Source organism: Theropithecus gelada, chromosome 2 (assembly GCF_003255815.1).
Source record: "Theropithecus gelada isolate Dixy chromosome 2, Tgel_1.0, whole genome shotgun sequence".
NCBI lineage: Eukaryota > Metazoa > Chordata > Mammalia > Primates > Cercopithecidae > Theropithecus > Theropithecus gelada.
Window position 1 is genome coordinate 175,833,339 of NC_037669.1, and position 25,429 is coordinate 175,858,767.

The 25,429-nt window shown below is 36.1% G+C and overlaps 1 protein-coding gene and 1 pseudogene across 6 annotated transcripts in view; one reads left to right on the forward strand and one right to left on the reverse strand.

The window, feature by feature from the left end:
- Window positions 1-25,429, forward strand: part of RBMS3 (RNA binding motif single stranded interacting protein 3) — a 760,896-nt gene that overhangs the window by 33,455 nt on the left and 702,012 nt on the right. The gene's annotated exons all lie outside the window — the stretch shown is intronic.
- Window positions 721-1,249, reverse strand: LOC112618296 (annotated as a pseudogene). The gene has a single exon (XR_003118058.1). The product of XR_003118058.1 is annotated as a 40S ribosomal protein S24 pseudogene (transcript).

Consider the following 25,429-nt stretch of genomic DNA (forward strand, 5'->3'; position numbering starts at 1 on the left):
GATACAGCATTGGTCTCCAGAGCTAGCCCTGTGTGGCAAACCAGGTGACTGGTTTATAGATGGATAGCATGCTTAATATAAATCCAATCACTTTTACAGAGTCTCTCTTGAACGCCGGCCTCAAGTCTTGGCCTTATTCCCTCCCAGGGTTTAGCAGTTGACTTTCAGCAAAAGGAAAATTTGGGATGAGTGGAGAGTAGTCAGCACAAATTAGATAGATTATCCTTTAACAATACACAGAAATATCCTTTCTGTTATTGCTTATCATCTTCTGGTTGCTTGGTCATTGGCAAATTTTCTTTCTTGGCTTTGTCTGCTTTGCAGTGCTGTGGTGGTAGAGGTGTAGGAGTGGTGATAGTAACAGAAGTCATAATGATAATAGGCAACATTATATACTCATCATACTTTATGCAACTCCCTATTCTTGGTGTTTAACTCAGTCTTCATAGCAACCTTGTGGTAAAAATCCCATGATACTGTGTCCTACAAGTTTAGATGTAATGTGGTTGGCAGTTGGCTCCAGATTCCTTGAACTTATCAGCCAGCTAGCTAACTTTGGTCATTTCATTAATCTGGCAATAATACCTTCTCGTATGTTATGGGATTGAATATTTGGATTCCATGAACAAAGATATGACAGGACTCACTATCCTATTAGTATCCTCATTTTACACATTAGAAAATTGAAGTCTGACTTACTTTTTTTTTTTTTTTTTTTGAAAGTTTTTAGTTTATTAATCTGCTCGTGAAAAATCCAAAATGGACATAGGTAGCCTTTACTGCAGCACCTTTACTCCTTCGGCTGTGATCCAATCTCCAGCTCACTTTTTGCCAGCACCAACATTGGCCTTTGCAGTCCCCCTGACTTTCTTCATTCTGTTCTTGCGTTCCTTTCGTTGCTTTCTTGAGGTCTTTTTCTTATCATACAGGCCATGTCTTGCAAGTCTATGTTTGGGTTCATTTTTCTTTGCATAATCCAGGGAGTCATAAATCATGGCAAAGCCAGTTGTCTTGCCACCACCAAAATGAGTTCTGAATCCAAATACAAAGATGACATCCGGTGTGGTCTTGTACATTTTGGCTAGTTTTTCCGGAATTTCTGTCTTAGGCACCGTTGCCTTCCCGGGGTGAAGGACATCAATGACCATTTGTTTCCTCTGAAGTAGTCGGTTGGTCATGAACTTTCTAGTGTGTATAGTTACGGTGTCGTTCATGATGGCGGCCTATCTTCAGACAGTCAGGAGGGAAAAGAGCGTCTGACTTACTTAAAGATCACTGCTGGAAGGCAGCAGGCATATAGAGTCGGTGTGGCTCCAGAATCCATGCTTTCCATCACTGTGATAGAGGGTGAGGTTTATAAAGATATCTAAGGGAGGGATAAAGCTGCTGCTTAAAGGTTAAGAGACCATGGCTCTGACCCTGGTTTAATTACAGGTACCCTGGGTTTCAGCATTACATCCTGTTTTTATCTCAGGTGCACAGGGGTGGAGGGAACCAGATATGGTGTGCACAAAACCTACTGGGGGGTTGAAGCCAGGAGCTGGTTTCTCAAGTGGCCTTGACTTTGATTTAAGTATTCAAGTTGTGTCCCAATTTGGGTTATATGAAGTGAAGCAAGCCTAACTTCATGTATCGAACATGAGTGTTGTCTTGTGTCGTGCTTTTCTGAATTAGAGTTGCTCTTTCCTTAAGTACCTAAAAATGTCATGTGCCTTTGCTCAGTAAAGTGATGCCAGTAGCTGGCATGAGATCAGTAAGAAATATGCCAAAAATCACTGGATCCTCCATTTGGATTTAGCTTTGGGGAACCCAGGATTGGGAAACATTCTAAATGACTGTGGCCATAAATGTGGAGCTCCAAAGTTTATAGCCTGAAGCTTTTATGCCTAGGAGCATGCCAATCTCTGGTCTCAACATAGTCCTTGCTAACATTTAACTTGAAAAAGAAAACAGATAAATTAGACACTATTGGCACCATTGAAAAACACTCTGGCATTATTTATCAATAACGTTAACATGTTTATAAGCTTTCATCTGATAATTTCATGCCTGAAATAGTAGGAAACGTATGCATTCAGAGATATTTGTTGTAGTTTTATTTGTTTCTTCATTATTTCATTTAACTACAGAATAATATTCTGGTTGAGAAAAACCATAAATATATAAAGTAAAATGTAAGATTCCTCTTGCAAAAGTTCAACCACTTTTAACAGTTTTGTATATACTTCAAAACTTCATCCTCGTTATATTTTTTCCTCCCCTTCTCATGTAAACACACATACACACATGCATTCATGTACACACATACATATATTTATGCACATGTATATACACATTTAGCTACACATATATACAAAAATATAATTTCCAAGAAAATTGTAAGGCTATGGATATTGTTCAGTAACTTGTTTTTTTTATCATATTATGGGCATTTGTGTGTGTGAGAGAGAGCTAGTGGATCTACATAATTGTTTTATCAACTAGATGGTATTCTCGAGTCAGGATATACTGTTAAACATTAAACTTCATAAATACTAAGATTGTTTCCAATGTTGATCATACAATCATGCTGCAGTGAACACACTAGTTGCTATCTTTTGGTACATGTATGGGGCATGTCCATGAATCAAATTTTAGGAGTAGAATTGCAGAGTCGAAAGGACACTTGAATTTTTATAGATCAGACTAAATGCATCTCCACCCTACCACTATCATTGACACAGCTCTACTGATTCACTTTCCCATAAACAACATGTGAGAGTACTTCAGGTTTTGTTATTGTTCTTTTTCTAGCTTCTTGAGATCAGTGCTATATCCTTTATGTTTTATGATAAATTTACTTTAGACTATAAATTGTCCTTCAAATGCTCTGTTGGCTACCTCTCATTGGTTTTGATAGGTATTATCAGGGATGATATTAAGAAGATCTAAGAACTGGTAAAAAAAATTCAGGAAAGAGGCCATCACTGCCGAGTCTAGCCGTAAACAACTGGTATGACTGTCCTGGGGTGAATCTGCCAGATATCAGACATGTGACTCTCACTAGAATTCACTTCTTCCAGCCTATCACCCAAGCAAACTCTACAACATGATATTTTCTAAATCTATCAAATATGCACTGCTTGTATGTCTTTGATACAACTTTTTGTTTGTTTTGTTTCTTCTGGGATGGCTATTATCAACGAATCTGTTCATTAAAATTCTTACTAATAATTGAAAGTTCAGCTTAAATGATAACTCCCTAGCAAAAATATCATTCTTCTATGAACAACTTTGTCATTTGGTTTGAACTTCATATGGTAGTTACTATTGTCATCATTAGGGATGAGTGAACTTTCTTGTAAAGGACCAGATAGTAAATATTTCCTGCTTGCTATGTATACACTTTCCACTGTATTCATTCTGCTCTACGTAACATGAAAGCAAGCTTAGGCAATACCTAAACAAGTGAGTTCAGGTGGATCTGTCCTGATTAAATTATAAATTATAATTAAATTATTAAATTAATTATATTACAAAAACAGTGTCCTGCCTCTGGGCCATATTTTACTGATTTCCATATTTTGAGCTATACTATTTAATAGCTATTATAAACTTCTCTAATCATCTATTCTGGACTATATACTTCTTGGAAATGAGGCTTGTGTAAGTGGCGATGTGGCTTAACCTTTAATTCCTGTACACTCAAGAGACATTTGTTGGATAAGTGAAAAATGTTAACACCATTGCTATTCACCTGTAGAAATGTTAGTGATTCTAATATAAACAATGAATATTGGAGATATTGACATACCAGCATAAAATTTTTCTAAAACTCTAATTTGATGCCCAATTTGTATGTAAATTATTCCCTTGCTTGTGTGCTAGCTTTAGTTTATTCTTTTGTGAAAATGCTTTTAGGGATAAAAGCAGTATAGTAAAAACTCTGTCAAATATTTGAAAAAGCCTTAAGTCAAAATATGATAGATCTTAAAGGAAGCCTATTCATATTGCAGACTGTGACATTTATTCTTGTTTAGGAAGCTTTATGTAGGCTGTTAATTTGTTTTTGGCTTAGTAAACCAAGCTATGATAGAGTTTAACAATTATATATTCAGAAAACCAACATAATTGGTGAATGAATTTTTTTATTCTTATTTTTTTTAACGTCCAGATATGATATTCTTTTGGAGACTTATAGTAGCATATTGAGTTTTGTTTGGTATTTCTCTCTGGTTTTTGGCATTGCTTGAACCTAAAAGCTTTAAATAATCTATACATGAAAATCTCACCTATTCTATCATTATTGCAACAACGGAAGGAATGTGTAATAAATTTATAGGCATTCAGAAGCTGCAGAGGCAAAACACATATAAGCTGTTATTAATTGGATGGAAAAGAAAATAGTTAATAAACACCCATAATATGCACACACAGAAATACATAAAAATAAAAGAAACTCTATGTAAATAACGAATTTAAAAATTATAAAATGTGAAAGAAATTGTGTATTTACACAGTGAAGATTTGAGAAGAAATAATTCTACCTATTTATCAGAAAAGGTCAAACAATACAGTAATGTCACATCATTTAAACTGTATAGTTCATCTTCCAGTAGTAGAAGGAGTTTGTTTTACTCATCTTTAGTTTTCTTCTTACAAGACTACACTCGTTTCATCCACTCATGGAAAGAACAGCTTGTCTTATCACCCTCCAGTGGAAATGAGTTATGAGCCTTTTATCTGGAGTTTACAGGACAGCTTTAACCTCTTTATAGTTGAACTTCAGTGATGAATGCAATCTTATTTTATCTTAGTTAATTTTTTTCCCAAGAATTCCTTTTCCTGTTCTGATTTGTAGGTACATACAAGATAATAATAGGAAAGATCAAGTTACCCTATTTGAGATCATTTTAAACGCTTTTCTATTGTCCTGCAAGTCTTCGGTATTAATTTCCTGTTTCTTTTTCTGTTCATATCAATCTAACTAGAAAAAACAGCCATTTGAACATTCATAATAATCTGGTGTCTTCACTGTATTTCGAAGAAAAGCTTGTATTTTAAGCATCTTAAAATATTTTTGTGGGCTAAGTTGGTTTACTACTTCTTAGGTTTATAAACTAGGCTGCCAAGAATTTTGCAAACTAGAAATGTAGTGACTGAGGTAACAGACTGAGGTGTCTGTTGCAAGACAAAATGATCATTCACAAAGATGCAGAAGCCCTAACCTGGGTTCTGTGAGCAATAGCAGGAAGAATCAGATGTACTGCATAAGTCAAATGGATGGCCTTATTTGGTATCTGGCTAACATATCACTCTGGTTAATATATCACCCTCAGAATGCAAGGTCCTTACTGTTTTAACTCATCAAACACAAGAGAGCCTTCCCATGGAACATATCCTCCCCTGGCACTGATTAGCAATTATTTCCGAATGATTACCTTTGAATGATTGGACAGAGTTTATGATTTGCCAAAAGTCACAACCAATGTAGGTCATCATGGATTAGCTTCTTTCCTTTGACATTTAATTAATTTATTCACACATTCATCATGTATCTTATGCCAACTGTGGGCCAGGTATTGTGCTACGTGCTAGGGATGCCAACTTGAATGAGACAAGATCTGGAACCTTGAGAGACTTATAGTAAGTAATAAATATGCAAATCAATGATTACAATTTTATTAGTGCTATAATGGCAGCATGAATAGGATACTAGGGGGGCATAAGAGTATAAAAATCAGATTCAGGGAAGATACCCTAGAGGAAACAATATTTAGACTGAATTTTGAAGAACAAGTAGGATTGCTAGTTACAGACCATTGAGACAGCATTGTAGCGTGTATCTAAGAGATATAAAACAGGACCAGGTATTTAAGTAATGACAAATACTTCAGCGTGGCTTGAGCGATAGAAGCTAAGGGATATAGGTGGTAGATGTTGAAGCTAAGGATCCAGCCAGAGATCAGATCACCAAAGATGAAGATAATAAACTAGGAAGTACAGTTTGGGACAAAATGACATAAGTTAAGGAAAGGATTCACGTTTCCCATTTCACAGCATTCCAGCACCATGCCAATTCCATGTCACACAACCACAAAGCTCTTCCCTTGCCTCATTCAGTGCATTTCTATGGGGTTTGGGATATGAGCTTAAAAGTAAAGGCAGGACTTCTTTAACTTATTTTAGTTGTATCTCTTCTGTTAAGCTGGGGGCCTACTCAGCCTGCCTTCTTTTGTGAGCAACTTCCCCTTTATCTATACTGGTTTGACTGTATAGAAAAAGATGCAGAGATGCCGTAAGGGAGGCATAAGCAAAAATAAGACAAAGCCAGCATCTGCTGTGGGCCAGGCATTGTGCTGGACCATTTACACAGTACCTTATTTAATCCTCACCATGTCTATTGATATTATTCTCATCTCCATTTTATAGATAAGTAAAATAAGTATCTTGTTTAAAATTGCACAGTAAATATGGAATTTGGATTTTTAAATTTAGTTGATCTGTTTCTAGAAAATCATTATTTGCATATTCTAATACTTCCTTGTCTGGGCAGTATTCTCCCAGATCTAAGTCCAAAGTACTTAGAATAGTAATTAAATCTAATACCTAGACCTGCTTCTATTATATTTAAATTGGTCATGTCAGCACATATCAAAGCTCTTAAGGACATAGTCAGTAAGCACCCTTTCCCCTTAAAACACTGCCTTCTTGAACTTTCTGTGCTAATATTCTGGCAGACACATGGTAGAAAGAATCTGTTTTCAGATTCTGGAGCGGGGTTTTAAACCTGGTGCTGACCATAACAATCTTTGAGATCAGACTCGAGTCAGTTAAACTCTCTGGGATTTAGTCTGCCATGTAAAAGGAGGCAACTGACCTACCTCATCAAGTCCTTTTCCTCGAAGTACATAGATTTTTATTTTCACAGGTGAGACATTAAATGGGCTATTTAGATCACCTTTGCACAAATTGCCAGCTTTATTGCTGATGGATATCAAGAAGTTAATTTCACTCTCAGATTAGACTACAGTCAGCTGCGAATATGAAGGAACAGAAGTTCTACAAAATAAGAGAACTTTCTCGGAGACCTCTAAAAGGTTCAGACTGCCTGTTTTTATTATAACTCTTAAATGTCAAACTCCTTTTAAATGCTCTAAAGGAATGTCATGAAAAATGTTTTCGCCAAAGGTGAAGAAAGTAGCCATTGACTGAGTAAAAAAATAAATAAATGAATACAGAATAAAAGCTGGATCATCTTCCTTCCTAGAAACATTCTATGGCATATTAATGGAGAAATTCATACTATCACAGAGAAAAATTGACAAACATGACATAGGTAACTTGGAGATATTTAATCCCGAGAAATAATAGTAAAAGAGAATGTATTCACTTACAGAGGAATATTTTTAAAGGAAGGATTTGCTAGCAGATTGAGTTTCTATTTTGTGTTAGCTATTTATTAGTGAACTCATAACTTTGCTATTCAGGCAGCTTGGAGTCATAAGAGCTGTATTACAGAAAAGCTATTATTTTTAGTTATTAAGAATTTGAATAAATAACTGTGGCCCTTTTTTGAAGTGGAGGGCTATTAAGAGGTACAGAAATGCAGATAAAAATACTCCTTAATAGAAAGGTCAGTTAAATATAATGTGACATATTTGAAAGAATAAACTTTGAAGTCAGAGGGCAAAATATGAGCCATGGCTCCAGTACTCTGTTTTTAAGATTTGGGGAAAATCTTTAAATTTTGTTTCTATGTCACACAAAACAGTGAGTTTTGAGGAATGCATTGAGTTAAGATATATGATTAGCCGATGAAGGTACCAAATGACTCATACATCACCTGCTCAGGTCATAGGGCAGGAACCTTAAGATAGAATTTCATAGAGCTCTTTCTTTCACTTATAACCTGAATAACCTACACATAATTACCTTGCTTTAAGTATTTTATTGTACTAGACATGGGTTTCCCAAACTTTTATGATATATTAGCCCCTTTCATTGAAATAACGTAATTCTAGTAACTTCCTTGGAAATTAAAAATACTAATCATTTTGACAGTATTACCTGTTGAAAAATAACATAAGATAAATTTTTATTGCTTTCCATTTAACAAATGTTGTGCTCTATTCAGTTACTTCAAAGTTAAGTTTGTAAGCAACTTATAAAATATTTGAAAATATGACAATAATTTGAACCCACAAAGATATCAGATTGCAATGCATGTTATGTGGCTAAATTCGATAATTTTCTTGAGTTGTTTCTAAAGGATGAGATAAAGAAACTCACGTTGTGAGCTTTCTCCACTTGTTATATTTTGCTGACATGAAGACTCAAATACGTACATATGTAGTTTTCCCTCTTGCAATTCCCTATGAAATACTAGGGTCATTTTAATGTTCTGTGTAAGATGAGCACCAATTTTATTCTCGAAAGCAGTGTTCCATATACTTCTTGCATTTTAACCAGAGCTCCTTCATCAATTCAAATAATAAATTACAAGACCAAAAATGAAAGCAGTTTGTACATCTATGAAGGTCAAAGCCACCAAGCTGACTAGAGATATTCAGCTGAGGGCGGTAACTACTGAAGTCCTGAGTTATGGGCCCACTTGTCCTCTCTAAGTGCTGTGCATGCTCACTCAATAAACACTAAGTGGCTCTAAATGGTTTCCTTTTAAGAAGAAAAAGCATGTGTGGTGTGTTATTTAATGCAATGATTTTTCAAAACTAGATATTATAATGGATCCCAATCATGCCCTTAATAATGAGACTGTACAAGAATATGTGATAAAACTGTAGAAAAAGAAATAACAATGGTTTTGCCAGGCACTGAGCTTAGGGCTATATGGAATTTTCTGTAGGATGCTCCATCTATGAAGGGCTCTTCCTCTCTTTTATTTTTTTCATTTCTGTCCTTCCCGTTTGTTTTCTTTCTTCATTTTCTTCTTTTCTACCGTCTGGCTTATTTGAGTCAACCAACATTTACTGTATCCCCATGAAAAGCCAGACATCATAGGAGGAACTAAGGATATGAGAAATTAAGGAGTTCATGATCTAGTAAAAAATGTTTTCTGTGTTTTTTGTGTGTGTGTTTTTAATTTATCCGGAGTTTATGTTTATTTATATATCCATACATGAGTGTATAATCACTTTGGATGCCATAAAATACAATGATATTCTGCTGCCTCTATCACCTAATGTAATCCTCCACATGCTGTAGACATGATTAAAATGCTCATCCTCTAACATTCAAATAGATCTGGTGAAAATAAAGTGTACATTTTATGAGTTAAAAAATCTTAGTCTTGCTATTCTTGATTATAGCTCTTTTAAAGTACCTAGTCCAGATCAAGTCAGTTGCCATGCTAATTAGTTTTCACATATAAAAAACAAACAAACAAACAAATGGCCGTACTCCAGACACTGGTCTTTCTATTTCAGGAAAGTTGTCATATAAGAAAACCTCACTATATGCAAAGGATTTGTGGATGATTCCTTGGAGTTAATTTTCATGGGCTTTAGAAGATATTTAAGGAGAGGGTTTATAAACGATTGCCATAAGCTCTTTAGCTACTTAAGTCAAATAGGGTAGCACCTCTTAGCCATTCAATGAGTAGTATGGAGAATTTGTGGGGCTGCTTAGAACTCTAGGGCAGCCTATTTTTTGAAGATTATGCTTTTGACCTTTCTTGCTAGAAGTCATCCATTCATCTAATAAGTGTTATTTAAGTGCATGCAGTGTGCCAAGAACTCGACTTGGCATCACCATGGAGATGGAGACCACAAAATTCTAGTCTCATCCTCTCATCCATCAGAACCAAACAGAAGTTGGTGCTGTTAATGTCAAGAGCAAATCAAGAAATCAAGAGAGACTGAAGCTCAGACACATTGTCACTGGTGTAATCTCCACCTTTGAAGGTGCTGCTCTGATATCAAATTTTATACGTGCACACACACACACACTTGACAAATTAACAGACATAAATTATTTTTGTGTTTTATATGTTATTTTTTGAAGTAAAATCAGGTATGTACTTCAGCTTATTTTTCACACAAAGTTGATTTTTTGGATAATAACAATAGAATTTATGCTAGTTGCAGGATTATCTACAACCACCATAGTAAAGAAAAAAAGCTGTAAACTAGCTCGTATTATTACTGTTATATTTTGAATTTTTGGACAGAACCGATTTAATAATTTGGCAAACATGTAACTAGGGTAACTAGAAAATGCTGAAATTTAAATCTATGTTATTTACATTATCTGGATCGTTATATGGCCTAAAAATGCATGTTTAACTCCAGCGCACATAGTAAAATTAACAGTAAAAAAAACACAAACATCAGAAGCCATATGTAATATGTCTGTGGTGCTCTTGACACCCCTCTATCTTCTCTTCTGAAATGTATATTCCTTCTGATATTGTACACATACAGTTACACACACACACATACACACATACACACACCCCTTAGATGGACTGAGTTCTAGATGAAATTTTAAAAATCAATAATTTAGTATCTCTTCATATAATTCAAACCCCTTCTTACATTCTGCGTGATTTTTATTTAAGCATGTAAGCAATTTTTGGCATGAACTAAGCTTTTTAAGACTTTATGCCATTATAGGAATTTTTGGAAAACACTGATGAGGCCAATAAAATAACATACTGATTCAGATATTACCCTTGTTCAAACAGGGCTCTCAAATGGGTTCTATTTTCTTGGATTTGCCCACTCTGAAAAAAAAAAAAAATTCACTGCAGGCGAAATTATTGTCTTTAACATACCTAGAGATATTTTTATTTTATTTTTATTTTTAACGCTCACTTTATTAAGAGGACAAAGGAATTCACTGGAGTGGGAATAACACAGATTTTACTGTGCAATGAACTTAAATGCACTTCTATAAAGTAAGTCATGAACACTGATTTCAACCTTTCATTTTCCTCAGGAGGGGTCCAGTTTGAACCAGCAGTCACTATGGCTGACGGGAAAGGCACAGTATTCTGGTCTGGTCTAGGTTCTTCTTTCCTTATTCAGTTTCTTTTTTTGTTCCTTTCTGTTTGTACTGCTCTTGTGAGCTTCTTATTGTTCAAGCCTCGTCGCTATTTATGGATTATGCACAGTTTGGGCTAATATAATTAACATTTGCCGTAAGAGCCAGGTCTTTGCATGTAACTGGTTCTCTTTCAAAACATGTGGCCTCCGCCTGGATGACTGGCTTGCTACGTAATCTGGAACGGCCATGTCCTGGGCCTCTCTGTGCTTCATGTTTGGCCGTGGAATATATTTCTTCTGTCCTGCTGGAGTGGGTAGGATTGTTTGAACAGGAAGAGTCACTTCCTTGTTATGCTCTCCCAGCATTGTAGAGCTCCAAGATGTTTCCCATGTGCCCTTCCATTAAGCCCTTACAACCTCCTGCACTAAAGTTTAATCACTTCCCTGGTAATATCCTCAAGAAGACAAGAGCTTTCTCTCCTAATTCTTTCCTTCTCTCCTTTTTCTTTTTCTCATTCCTTCTTTCTCTTTGCTTACCTCGTATTTTTTCCAGCCTGCCTCCCTATCTGCCTTCCTTCTCTCCTTCCTCTCCTCTTTCTTTACTCTCGTTATTCCCTTTGTTTTCCTTTTCCCCACTCTGTTATTTTTTTTTTCCTGATTTCATGTCATTTCTGTTATGAAAAATGGATCCCAATTAATGGAACTTTATCATATTTGCACACAGATGAAAGGATACATGCATATAATGATGGATTGCTGCATTCTTTTTAACAAGAGAATATTGAAAACAACTTGAACGTCCATTAATAGGGGACAAGTTGAATAAACTATAGCATGTCCGTAAAACGGAACACTCTGTAACTGCGGAAAAGAATCAGAAGTTATAAATATCTCCAAAATATTTTGTGAAGGGAAAAAAAAGACCAAGTGCACAACATTTGTATTTTATATTTCCTTTGTGAAAAAAGGTGGTAGTGGGAAATAAGATTATATTTTACATTTTACTGCTCTTAGTAAACACCAAAAAATGTGTGTAAGAAACTATTCCTGGGTGTCAAGGATAGGTGGGCTGAGGAATATTAGAAAGGGAGATGTTATCGTTATACCGTTTTGTATTTATTAACTTTCAAAAGTATGTTAATATATTATCCATTCAGAAAGTGAAATATAATAATGTAAGCCTGGGAAGCCAATGTAAGACTCAGTTGAAAGAAAACTATTCCATTAAATTCATATACACACACACACACACACACACACACATACATACACACACACACACATATATATAAAATTGACATGCCTGGTATATTTATCCAAACTCATATGTGTTCTTCTAGAATATTAGCTATCTATGGCTTAAATTATGTAAAATTGTCATTTTTTACTAAAAACCCTTTTAAATATTAGCAATTTCATACTATTAGCCTAATCTTTCCTTGTCTTAAGTTGAGGCATCAAAAATCTATCACCAGGTTGCCTGAGCTATTACTATCTTTAACTTCATTCTTCTCCTGTGCTATAGAAACTTTTGGAGTCAAAAGTTTTCATTAATTTTCCCAGGTCACCTGGATAGGACTATGAGGTGTGACAATCCTGAATCACCTTTCCATCCCTGCTTTATTAATTTTACACTTGGCTGTAGATTAAACTGTCATAATCTACCACTGAGAGTATGGTGTGTTTTTCCTAAGAAGTCATTCTGAATCTCAGGCTTTCCTTGAAGATCTAATGTCTTCATTGCCACTAAATTTATCTTTATACAATGCAGTTTGACTCCTGTTCCTTTTTCCTAATTGCATCCCATGTCTTCTCACTGGCTACAGAATATATGTGGACTAAACTCCTTGGAAAGCATGCAATTCAGCCTCATTCTTATCTCCACCCACCGATCTTTTCATAAACTCTCTAAACCTGTTCTTTCCCCAAATTATGATCCCCAGTATGTCTCCGTGGCTTTGCCAATTACTTTCTGTTTATTAAAATGAGCTTCTTCACCTTCTATGTCTTGCAAGCATCTTATTACCATTTAGAGGTTTTACACAAATAAGTCTTCTCTCTGTAGTTCTGATTCCCAAATATCAACAATTAATCACTTGCTTATTTATGTTTCCATGGTCCTATGTAACTACCCCTATTATAAATCTAGTCATTAGAACCTATTCCAGATATTTGTTTATGTGACTACCTATCTTCCTCACTAGCTTCTGAGTGATTGGCAGCACAGATAAAGGTCTTGGTTATCCTTGTATTCCCTCATCCTGGACTCAGTGTTTGGTATAGAGTTTTGTGATTAGTAAATATTGTTTTATTGAGTAATGCTTCAGTCTTACTACTTACTTTTTTCTTTTCTGTGATGGAGTCTTGCTCTGTCTCCAGGCTGGAGTGCAGTGACGCAATCTCGGCTCACTGCAACCTCTACCTCCTGGGTTCCAGCTATTCTCCTGCCTCAGTCTCCCAAGTAGCTGGGACTACAGACGTGCACCACCACGCCTGGCTAATTTTTTGTATTTTTAGCAGATACGGGGTTTCACCGTGTTGGCCGGGATGGTCTGGATCTCCTGACCTCATGATCCACTCGCATTGGCCTCTCAAAGTGCTGGGATTACACGTGTGAGCCACCGCACCCAGCCTAGAATCCTTTTCTATATGGAAGGAAGTATTTTAAAAATCCCTTTTAAAAAAGTTAGGAGACTAATGTTAAGGAAGGCTTTGGGAGTGGGGAAAGAAATGCCTTTACATTAAGGACCTGAAAATTGAAAGTCCAAAGCGCACCCTCTAATTTGTTCATTATTCACCATAGGACATGATTTAGTTTTGAATGTATTCTACCAGGTTCTCTTTATCTCCCTTGCTTCATATTAGTGTTTACTTTGATGATGATTAAGGCACTATGCTACTAAGAATTGTGCTGTATTTTTGTAAGTTATGCCTGAAAAAATCATGATTGTTCCTGTTGCTTTGAAGTCTTATGTATATATTTAATTGTAAAAGTTAAGGCTACCTCTATGTGATAGAGTGTTCTCCAAAAATGCCCTACAAATTTGGAGTGGAGGACAAATGACAGTTTTCTCCTCCTACTTCCTCCCTTCCTCCTTTTCCTCCTCCTTCTGTTACTTAATATTATCACTATTATCATTATTTTCTTCTAATCTGGAAATACAATAGCTTAATAGCCTAGCCTAGCTGAGTTGGACTTGTATATTTGTTGAAAATATTAAGCTATAACTTTGGAGTAAGTACTCATCATAAAATGAGAATTATTTGATGGCGTGTAGTCTTGTGTATTGCACAGACACATTCCTGAGTGGCACACAGAGTTGCAGTGTGTTTTACTGTAAGGGAGTATTTTAGCCATCATGTCTTTATTTTATCCAAGGTTTGCATGCCCTGTTTCCTAGGTCCTAATAAAAGATTGTATTTACATGTAATTCACTGTTGCAATTTCAGTTCATCAAGATTAGCACCAAGGAGCCATTATTGATCACGTTAGAGTGAGGCAGGTAGAATGCTAGAATTTTTTGAGGATGAAATAAAGTGATCTTAGTTTCTGGCATCTTAGTTGTTGGATGCCTTCCTTTTTCTTTTATCAGCTAATGGCATCATGCAGTGCATTTCCTTCAACTGTTTGCAGAGTGCCTCTCCATTTAAACAATGTGGCACGTTTAAGTAGTTTACTATTACCATAAAATTCTTGGCTTATTGTACTTTAGACTTTAAAACTTAGAAAATTTTCTGTTGAGCACAAGAGTATATAATGGTGAGCATGACTTTAAATATTGAAATGAAAAGTCTTTGATAACAATTAACTGTTTCATTATCTGTTAGAAGTGATAGATATGTTTTCTGTAAATGTGAATAAACTGAAACGAAATTTTAAAGCTTGTGGGATGAAACAAAAAAGGGACATTTAGTATTACACAATTTCTTTCAATTCCACCATCCCTACCACCCAACCCTTCACCCCAGAATTAGGATTGGTCTGTTGCTTTCCACAGGTTCCATGCAATAGTTAGATGATTTAAGAACTTTAGAATATGTCATTTTTTTCCCTCAACCTCCGGGTAAATTTATTGGTAGTTAATGTTGCTAGTCTTTTCATGGCCTAGAAAATTTTTCTCTCTTTTCTTTACTTAGTTAACTTCTATTTTTCCTACTAATGAGAGCTCAGGTCTTCCTTACTATGCAAAGCTTCCTGACCTCCTCAATTGGGTTGCTCAGAGCACTGCTTACTTGGCACACCTTCAAATTCACATTTGTTTACATGATTATTTTTATTAGTCTTCCTTCCCTATTAATCCAAAAGCCCTATAAAGCTGAGGGCAGTCTTTAACTCCCTATTGCATTATTAATTCTAAGTGTAATGTTTTGCACATACTAGTCACTGAGTAAATATTTTTGAAACATGAAAGAGTGTTCAGATGTAAAAACACTCATTTTTGGCTATAGAATATAAGTTGGGGTATCTCCATCAAATGCATACTTAAGTTATGATTTTATTAATTTTCCGCAATTTAAATCAGTATTGTTTCTTTACTCTGAAATGTAAATTAAGGTTCAGTGTTGAATGCCTCTATACAGGTACAATATATGTTTTTGGCTTTTAATTCCATAACATGTATTTTTACCCCTAAAATTCAATTAAATGTTCTCTAGTTGGTTTTCGCTGGGGGGAGGGTGGGGGATTGTAAGATAACCCTTTTGGTTTTAGGGCATAACTACATCCATACTTTTATAACCCATTTACAAGTGTTGTAAGTATATGAACTTTAAAATGTATATACAGTTCTTCAAAGCTCATGATGTAATTAAAATTTGGAAGAGCAGGTGGTTGAGAAGTTCTAGTAATTTATTGTGTTACTCTAAGATTGGAATCAAAAATTTAAAAATCACAGGAGAATCTATAGTTAGCATGTGTCTAATTGATATACAGTGAAAACCACAGAAAGCATTTATTGAAAGACTCATAATGAAACCGAAAGAAATACTCCATTAGCAGTTAAATCATAGAATAGCATATAGAAAACTGAATAAGGTTTAGAGAAATATCTCACTCTTTGACTCTTCTTTGGGCAGAGGGTACTACAGAATATTAACTAGATAGATTTTCATGATTACCTATTCAAAGAAAATGAAGTATTTTGATGTGCCATGCATTGAGTCAAGTTTAATGCATATTTAAGCACCGTTCGAGCATCTGAGTGGTAAACTGGTCTTTTACTCCCTAATGGAATTTCTGTTCTTGACATGAAAAAAAAGTCATGTGAAAAATCTGAAACTTTTGTTATAGTCACAAGATACTTTAAAATCTTATTCATTTCTCCAACTTCTAGAACAATTTATCCACTGCAACTATTCAAATCTTTGTGAAATATACATCTTACTCTATGACATCACTAGGGACTATAGCCAGAATAGACCAGGCATTCAGAGCTCTATGTCTGTACCATGTAGACATCAGACAGTGTTTGAACAAAGCACAGATCTGACACTTGCAACTATTGCTAATTTTTGACCCCTGAATACCTACGTTTGAATATACCACTGTGTGGGATTTTGGTCTCTATTTCTCCACACAACAAAAATCTGCCTTCCTGGATTCCCATGGTCCTGTTTTCAGAGTGGGTGTTTGTTTGTAGGTGCTAGCAGTATGTTTGTAATTCCAGTTATGTTTGTCACTCAACAGCTTCTGCATTCAACTATCTCTGTACTGGATACACTTTGGAATAAGTAATACTTAATAAGTAATAATTTAAACTAAACTACTTTATCTAATTTATGAAATCATTTGGGCTGGAAGATCCCTACAGTGAAATACATAGCTCATGCCCTTTTCTGGAATAGTGGGATAGCTTATTATTGTCTATAAAATCCATTCTGGGTGGATATCTATTCTCAGCCTTCATTATCTACAGTGATAGCAATTCCACAGTCTCCCTTGGCAGCTTTCCCTATTGCTGAACTAGCCTTGCTTATTAATCCTATAATAATACCTTATGTTCTCTAAATATTGAAGCAGTGCTTAAGTTTCCCCTGCTAACTCATTCCTCCCTGCCCACCCTGTGAAATGCTTCTAGTGGGGGAATAATTATATAAGCACACAGCACCAAATAATGTGTTGTGCAGCCTTGTCCTAAGGCATTCCACAAAGGGCTTGTTAGGATGGACGTTGTCAGTCCATAGAAAATTAAGCTATTAAATCTGCAGCGCCCGGGTGGTGATTGAATTGCTTGTGCCACTGGAATAAAATTGCTTTGCAGACATATGAATTTCACAGCTAGTAGTGACCTTACCTTCCTGCATGCTCTAATTGTATTTTTAAATTCATGCAGTGATTTAGGGGCTATTTTGGCATAGTTGTGCTGGGGCTGGGACAAGAGTATTGGCTGGACATTTCCTAGAGGGTGTGGTCCACAAATTTTCCCAGAAACTGCATTGATTATGCTGATGGGATAAGCCTGTCCTCTCCCATTTTCCATCAGTCTGTGCGCTGCCTGGTGTTGGCACTCTTACCCATATCTCTTTGAATCCCTTTTTACTATTCCTGCACTCCCTTTCTCAGCTTCTGGGTGTTTGACTTGTGCAGGGTAGCACTTGTGACTTTCTTCAGAGGACTGTCTTAGGACAGCTGGAGACCTGAGGTACCTGTGAGTTTCACTTCCGCCCTGGTGTTTGTAAGAGCCCAGCTCCCTTTCCTTAAGTTAAGACAAACTCCAATATGTAACTTACAGTCTGTAATTTCCCAGTAGGACCAAACTAAAGTTATCCTTCGTTGAACTTCACTTGAAAAAGTACTCTTGCTTGGCTTATTTCCCTTCTCTGTCTTGTTTCCCCATGATTTCCTTACCAATTATCCTGGGAGCACTTCTTTAATACATTTTACCCACAAATCCTCATTTCAGACTTTGCTTCCAGGAAACCAGACTTGAGACATCATTCCTTTTCCTGTGATCTACGTAGAATGTTACAGGCAGGCTTCTCAGCCTCGAGTGGCTAACCAGATTTCTGTGACTGTTTTTCTCTCATGGTACACACATTTCATCCTGCCCATGGAAATCACAAGGTTTTTATCTAGATTCACAGGGCCTTGTCCATAATAGTGATTTGAGTTTTCTGAAATCACAAAACTTATTCAAACCCAGGATAGCTCATAGCTCCTTCCCCCCCCCCCCCTTTGCTCTTTGCTTTTCTCAAGTGTCACATCTTTCCTGTGCTGTTTCTGAAACTGGCTTGTTCATCTATTAGAGCTCAGGTCACATACTACGTCCATTACAGAATTTGTCTCTCAAACTGGACCGTGAACTCTTTGGGGGAGTATCTGGTCATCAGAATCCCTGACAAGCAACTTACATGGTGTCTTCCACTCCACAGCTCCTCCGTAGTTGGTTGCTGCCTTCTACTGATGAAAGGACTGAAGTATACCTAGGTTTGTGGTAACAGTCTTTGTGACTGCTTCATTTTGATTAGCCTCTTCTGTTTCAGTTTATTCAGATCAGCTCTGAAAACACTGACTGATTTATCTCTTTTAAATTCCATACATTTTCTATCCCCAATCCATTGAGTATCAGAATATCAAAATAATCAGTTAGGAAGTGATGCATTTGGAGATAAAATGACAAGAAGCAGTCATGAACATTCTCCTGCCTCCTTTTGTTGTTTTCCTAAGGTCTTTATTCACAAATGAAATGTTACTGTTTTTTCAGTTCTCTCTTGCTCTCACTCTGTGTCATCCTCAAATACGTTAGAAATATTAACTGAGGAACATGCTTTATCTCAGAAATGAATATCTTTTCAAGAATGAACGCTGACCTGAATATAATGTGGAATTACCCTAGGCACTAAAGGCAGCTTGCCTGGGCATGATTGTTCCGGAAGCTATTACTGAAATTTAGAACAGCACCCTCAATGTGGTGTCAATGCCTCCTTCAGTTCTGAAGTTTTGAAATGAATACTTGAAACATCCAGATATACACCCTCTTTCCAAGAGTGTTTGCACATATTTGGTGCTCCTCAAGTTTTTCAAATTAATGTTGATGAAATAAAACAATGATCAGATGAATCTGGCACTATATTTCTTGCAAGGACAAAAAGCTATTTTTCAGAATCTTGCCCCAAATACATAATTGATAACATTGAAAAATAAATAAGGGAGTTTTGCTTATGTCCCATGTTCCTGCAATCATTAGCAGACTGACTTTGAAATGAGAATTCAAAGTATTATTAAATAATGGCATTATTCTGAGATGACTTCATACCATTGTTGTAGACTAGCATATGATTTTACTAGTTATTGCTTTCTCAGCTAGTCTCTTAAATATAGAAAAATTTCAGTAGCAGAAAATATTGAAACATTTTAGAAACAGGAAAATCTAACCTTTCACCTAGTAACCATGTACTTTTTTTCATTTGGTATCCTCTTAAATTTGTTTACGTGTGTACACAATTTGTATGTATAGTAATATTTGCATATGTTACTTTTATATCGGACAGAAATTAAGGGAAAAGGTTCTGGCAAACTCTAAAACTATATGTAGTCCATCTTTGAATCAATTGCCTGTTTCTTTCACGGCATGATCCTACCTGGTAGATTATTTCCTTTATTCCCAGAGGTGAACTAGTCAGTGATCATTTGCGTCCAGTCCAGTGCCCTCTCAAGGGTTTATGTCCAGTTAGAAAGCAGTAGCACTATAATGCAGCATCAGCACGTATAACATTCAGTGCTGAGACAGTGGCTTAAGAATTCATGGGGCTTGATAAAAAGTATAGTTAAAAAAAGAAAATCCACTACATTAACCCATTCTTCTTTAACTCTAGGACCAGACTGAGGGAAAAGGAAAACAACAAAACTGCTTTCAACCTACTGGGCAGTTTAAAATTTAAATTTATAGTGAAGCTACAATTAAGGCAATTTAGTATAGTCCCTATTCTCAGTTAACAACTTCCCTTTGGAACTGGGGTGGGTGAGGCTTGAAATATTCAATGAAGAGTGATCCACGTGACTAAGTTGAGTCGTTGAGTCTCCATTGCTACAGTGTAATGAAGCCTCCATCTGGAATGAATTCAGCATCTTTAGCAAGTAAGAACAGGGATGCAAAGTTGTCTTTATTTTCCTAGTAGGATTAGGCTATGATTTTTGATATGACAGACAGTTCTTTATAGGGTACTCTGAAAATCCTATTTAGTATTTGTTTATGCAAAGAAAATTTCTTGTTCAGTGGAGCAAGAGTCAAGAAAATATAGTGAAACAGAATGGTTAAGTGCTCAGTACTTCCAAGATCAGAGAGATCTGACTTGCTTGCATCTAGCGTTATGACCATAGGCAAGCTATACAATTCATACAATTCTATGTTTTATTTTCCACATCTGTACAGTGGGACTATACTAGAGAACTGATGAATGAAAATTTAAAAATTATGTCTAAAGTGCTTATTAGCATAGGACCCAACAACTAGCAAATGTTTCTTAATAATGGTGCCGTGAACAGTAAAGTCATAGTTGTTGCATTAGCCTTTTGCTTTTATTATACATTATTACTATTTAAGCTTTTCACAGTTCCTATTTGCAATACAAATATAACTTAATCCTTTAGGTTCATTCCAAGATTGAGAGTTAAGATGTCTTCACTAATATGAAAAAGATTAAGAGGTTAGTTTGCTTAAATTACTTGCTATTCCTAATTTTAATCAAGTATTTTCTTAATATGTTGCATTATTTAGTAGCTAATTTTTCCTGTCCTATAAGAATGCTTATAAATATTCTCATGTCTCTATATTTTTAAGAAACAGTGTTCTGTTTTTATATTAAGTTTAATAGTTTAATGGGTTTTTTTGCAGCTGTGAAGCAGTAGATGATAAATCAAAAACTAATATTTTCAACTATCTCAAAAAATAGAAGTCTGACAGACTAAATATGGACTAAATGAGGCTTATGGATGATTTATTCTAATTAGATATAAGGTAAATGCTCCTGCAATTGCAAATTTTATTAAAGTGAGAACATGTCGTTGTTCAGGCTTTCCTGCATTGCCCTTTAAAGAATCATTTGAAAATATTTTGGGTCTGCTGTTGCTGAGACAATATGGCTTGGCAGTGTATTGGTAACTTAATAAGCTCACCACATTTGTCATGCAGAAACTGTTCTTTATATGCAAAGCTGTCAGACAGATTGAGTATATAATTCTTCTTCGCATGAAATAATATGATAAAACTCCAGTATCAAATTGAATGCTGTACTAGCATTTGGAATCTTTCATGCATAGGTTGGAATTGTTTTACAATGGAAGCATTGTTTGATGACAAAAACGGTTTTTGTAACATTCATCAGTTATGTTTTAATAGCAGGCATTTTCCCCCTGACTATAGGTCTGCTATTTTTGCTGTTAACATACTGGAAAATGAAGCCTGCTTCTCAGTTATGTTTGACTTTTTTTTTTTTTTTTTTTTTTTTAGTGGTTAACTGTTACAATTAGATTGCACTGTCAGTGTTGTAGATGTTTTTGTTCTTCCTACAAAAGACTATCCTATTGAATTTTGCCAGTTTTGTGATAGAGCAAACATTATTTACCCCCTTCCTGGTTTTGATTCAGTCTCCAATGATAATGCTTACTGATACAATATTTTAAGTCTCAGTTCATCACAGAAGAGAATTGTGTGGTATGTGCCCATATAATGCTTGTTGGTGCAAGCAGTGAGATAATAAATTAGCAGAAATTATGCATACAGTTCATGTGGTACATTCTGGAAAGTTAAGCATTGATCTGTATTTTGGTCAGTGGCAGATACGCTCAAAGAACTCCCCTGCCATGTCAATTTCAAGGGTCTAAAAGGGGAAGAAATTGTTACAAATACATACACAGCAAATGTGCTTAAAGCAGCTCTTTGCCAAGCAAGTTCCTGTTACAGAGTGGCCTGGTGCCAAAGCTCTTCTAAGCACTCTACTGCTACTTAATGTATTTGGTATGTGGGAGAAACTCGTAACTCTGGGACTGCCCAGTGTACGGTGTCTGTCACGTCTGAAGTGTGAGCATTCCAAAGCCTCACAGCCACCCAGCTCAGAACTCAGCAGGGAAGACAGGAACAGGGGTCAGCCTGAATAGAAAGAGACGAAAAGATACCTTTGTGAAATTTGTCAAGATATCTTTTTCTCTCTTCCCTCCTTCCTTTTTCCTCCCTTCCTCTTAATTCCTCACTTCCTGCCTCCCTCCCTCTTTTTCATTTCGTTTTTTTATTCTGTTTTGTTTTTGAGGGGTACTCTGTTCTAAATGTATTAAAATGATCATTAAATATTCATGGAAATTCTTAGGTCTGGGCCTGGCATACCTTAATTTTTCAACTGATCAGCCTTTCCGGTTTTTCTTAACAAAGGAAAACCAGATCTTTTGCATCCCATAACTTCACAGCAAAGCCTCCATCTGGAATGAATTCGGCATCTTTAACAAATATGTGTTCTCTATTCAAAAACTATCTAAAAATAGTTCTCAAACAAATAAGAAAAAAAAATATTTTGACATTTTCTTCATGTTTTGTGTGGTAAGCACGGTTTGAAACAGGCTTTCTGTTAATTTTCATAGGCTTAGGAGTCGATGTACTTTTGCATGCATGTACAACATATTTTGCTCAAGGATGCTTTCTGATCCAAACTATACCATGGTAATTGTTTTTGTTTTTGTTTTTTTTTTGCAAGGCGCAATTCTTATCACGAGTCAGCTTTTCCATAAAACTCAATTACAAGTATTCAAAGTAAAATGCTCAATTAAGATCTACTGGCACATGCCAATACTGATTTTGCTTACGTAATTTTACATGAAAAAAAAAAAAAAAAAAAACCGTAATCAACCTTGAGATTTTGTTTGCAGCCTAAACCCCAAAGATCCTGATGGCAATGACTTTACTGTGGAACCGAAGGATTGCTTTATAGGAAAGCTGAGCCCCTCTAAGAACAGCATCACTTCCTCTAAATTATTCATCAGCTACCATGTCTTAGGAATTATGAAACGAAATATACATATGTGAATATTCTTTTTTTTTTTTTTTTTTTGAGACGGAGTCTCGCGCTGTGTCACCCAGGCTGGAGTGCAGTGGCGCGATCTCGGCTCACTGCAAGCTCCGCCTCCCAGGTTCAGGCCATTCTCCTGCCTCAGCCTCCGAGTAGCTGGGACTACAGGCGCCCGCCACCACGCCCGGCTAATTTTTTGTATTTTTAGTAGAGACGGGGTTTCATCATGTTAGCCAGGATGGTCTCGATCTCCTGACCTCGTGATCCGCCCGCCTCGGCCTCCCAAAGTGCTAGGATTACAGGCTTGAGCCACCGCGCCCGGCCCATATGTGAATATTCTTATACAGAGATATATCTTGTCATTTAATCCTAAAAATAAATTATTAGTCACTCGATATTAAAAAAACTGAAGCTTGCAAAGTTGAGCAATTGTCAAAGGTAAATTGGTATAGACATTCAAACCCAGTCCTGACATTGCCTGCTTTTCCATCATGTTTTCCTTTAGGAAAGAAAAAAGACAATATGTTGATTTGGGGGGTCAAATTCATATTTAAATAATTAGAAATAAAATGAAGTCAAATTCCATGTACCTTCTCCTATTTCCTAGCCTTCTAATACTCTTTGGTGTTCTAAAGTATACACTTTTAGCAAATCTGAAACTGTTTTTAAAAATGCTCTCATTATAATTTCATTGTAATGTGTTTAAAATTCTAAAATTAACTCTAGAATATTTATATATAAATATATATATAATATGGTTAATTATTCTTAACTCCCAAAGCTTATCCCTTTTGTTATTTTGTAAAGATGATTTCAGTTTAAAATTGATGGTCATTTATGGAAATATTTGTAAACTAATGAATATATTGCTATCACTGGAAGATTTCTAGCACCCGGCATAATGTCCTTGGGATATTTGATACAAAGTGTTAAAAAAAATTCTTCATGTTGATCAAAATTATTTTTTCTATATGTCACCATTTAGGTACTAAAATAGTACCTATATGGCCCAACTAATCCATAAGATTTAGGAATATATGGCTAGATGCAGTGGCTCATGCCTATAATCCCAGCACTTTGGGATCCAGGGGTGGGAGGATTGCTTGAGGCCAGGAGTTGGCAACTAGCCTAGACAACATAATGAGACCCCATCTCTACAAAAAATTTAAAAATTAGCTGGTCATGGTGGCATGAGCCTTTTAGTACTAGCTACTTGGGTGGCTGAGGCTGAGGCAAGAGGATTGCTTGAGACCAGGAGGTTGAGGGAACAGTGAGCTATGATCATCCTGCTGCAACCCAGGCTTGGTGACAGAGTGAGACTCTGTATCTAATTTTTTAAAAAGACTCGGGAATAGGAATACACTAGGGAAGGTTATGTTTTAGATGTTCTAATGTGATATGAAGTTGCACAGAATCAAAGACTAATGTAATAATACAACCATCTGATAAAGCACACGTACAAAACAACCTTACAATACTACTCGAATCTGCAAACACTGTGTTTCCAGTAGCCTAGTTAGGGGACATGTTTGATAAGGTTGATCTTTCTAAATTACATTTGTGGTGCAAAATGGTTTCTGGTAATTATAATTTAGGAAAAAGTAGGTCACTTGGAAAACAACTCTGTTAACTACCTTATAACCTTGGCTAGAATGTTGTAAATGGAACGGACTCATCTATTTTGACCTCTCCATTTTTGAGATGGGAAAATTGAGGCTCAGCAGTATCAAGTGAACAGAAAGTCTCAAGACCTAAGGCCAGTTAAAGGTGTAGGGATCGAGAACAAAATCTGCATGCCATGGTCTATGCTGTTTCTTCTGTGTTGTGATTGGCTCTCTTTATGCTTTTTATTAAACCAAGCTCCACTTCTCTTTTATCTTTGATTTGCATTCATTTTCATATGCCAGTTATAAAGTATCAATTCTAGCATCTTAAATATCACAAATGAGGCTTAGAATGTATTTTATACTTCATCTATGAGTTATATAAAAGCAAATAAGATGTGTCATAATTTACAGATTGATGTCAACTAAAGCACAAAAAAAGAGTAATTGGTTTGCCTTCAGCCCAACAATATGGCCTTTGTAAACTATAGAATAGAATCTCTCCTGTAAAGGTTTAGAATAGTGGTTCTCAAAGTGTGGTCCCTGGACAAGAAGTTTTAGCTCCATCTGGGAACTTGTAAGAAATGCAGATTCTCAGATTTCTCCTCAGACTTACTGAATCAGAAACACAGTGGGTGGAGTCAAGCAATCTGTATGTGAAAAGCTCTTCACATAATTTTGATAAATGCTAATGTGTGAGTTACTGGTCTACTGGTCTAGATTATGCTGTCTAGGATTTCTTCCTCTCCTCTCCTCCCCTCCCCTCTCCTCCCCTCCCCTCCCCTCTCCTCCCCTCCCCTCCCCTCCCCTCCCCTCCCCTCCCCTCTCCTCCCCTCCCCTCCCCTC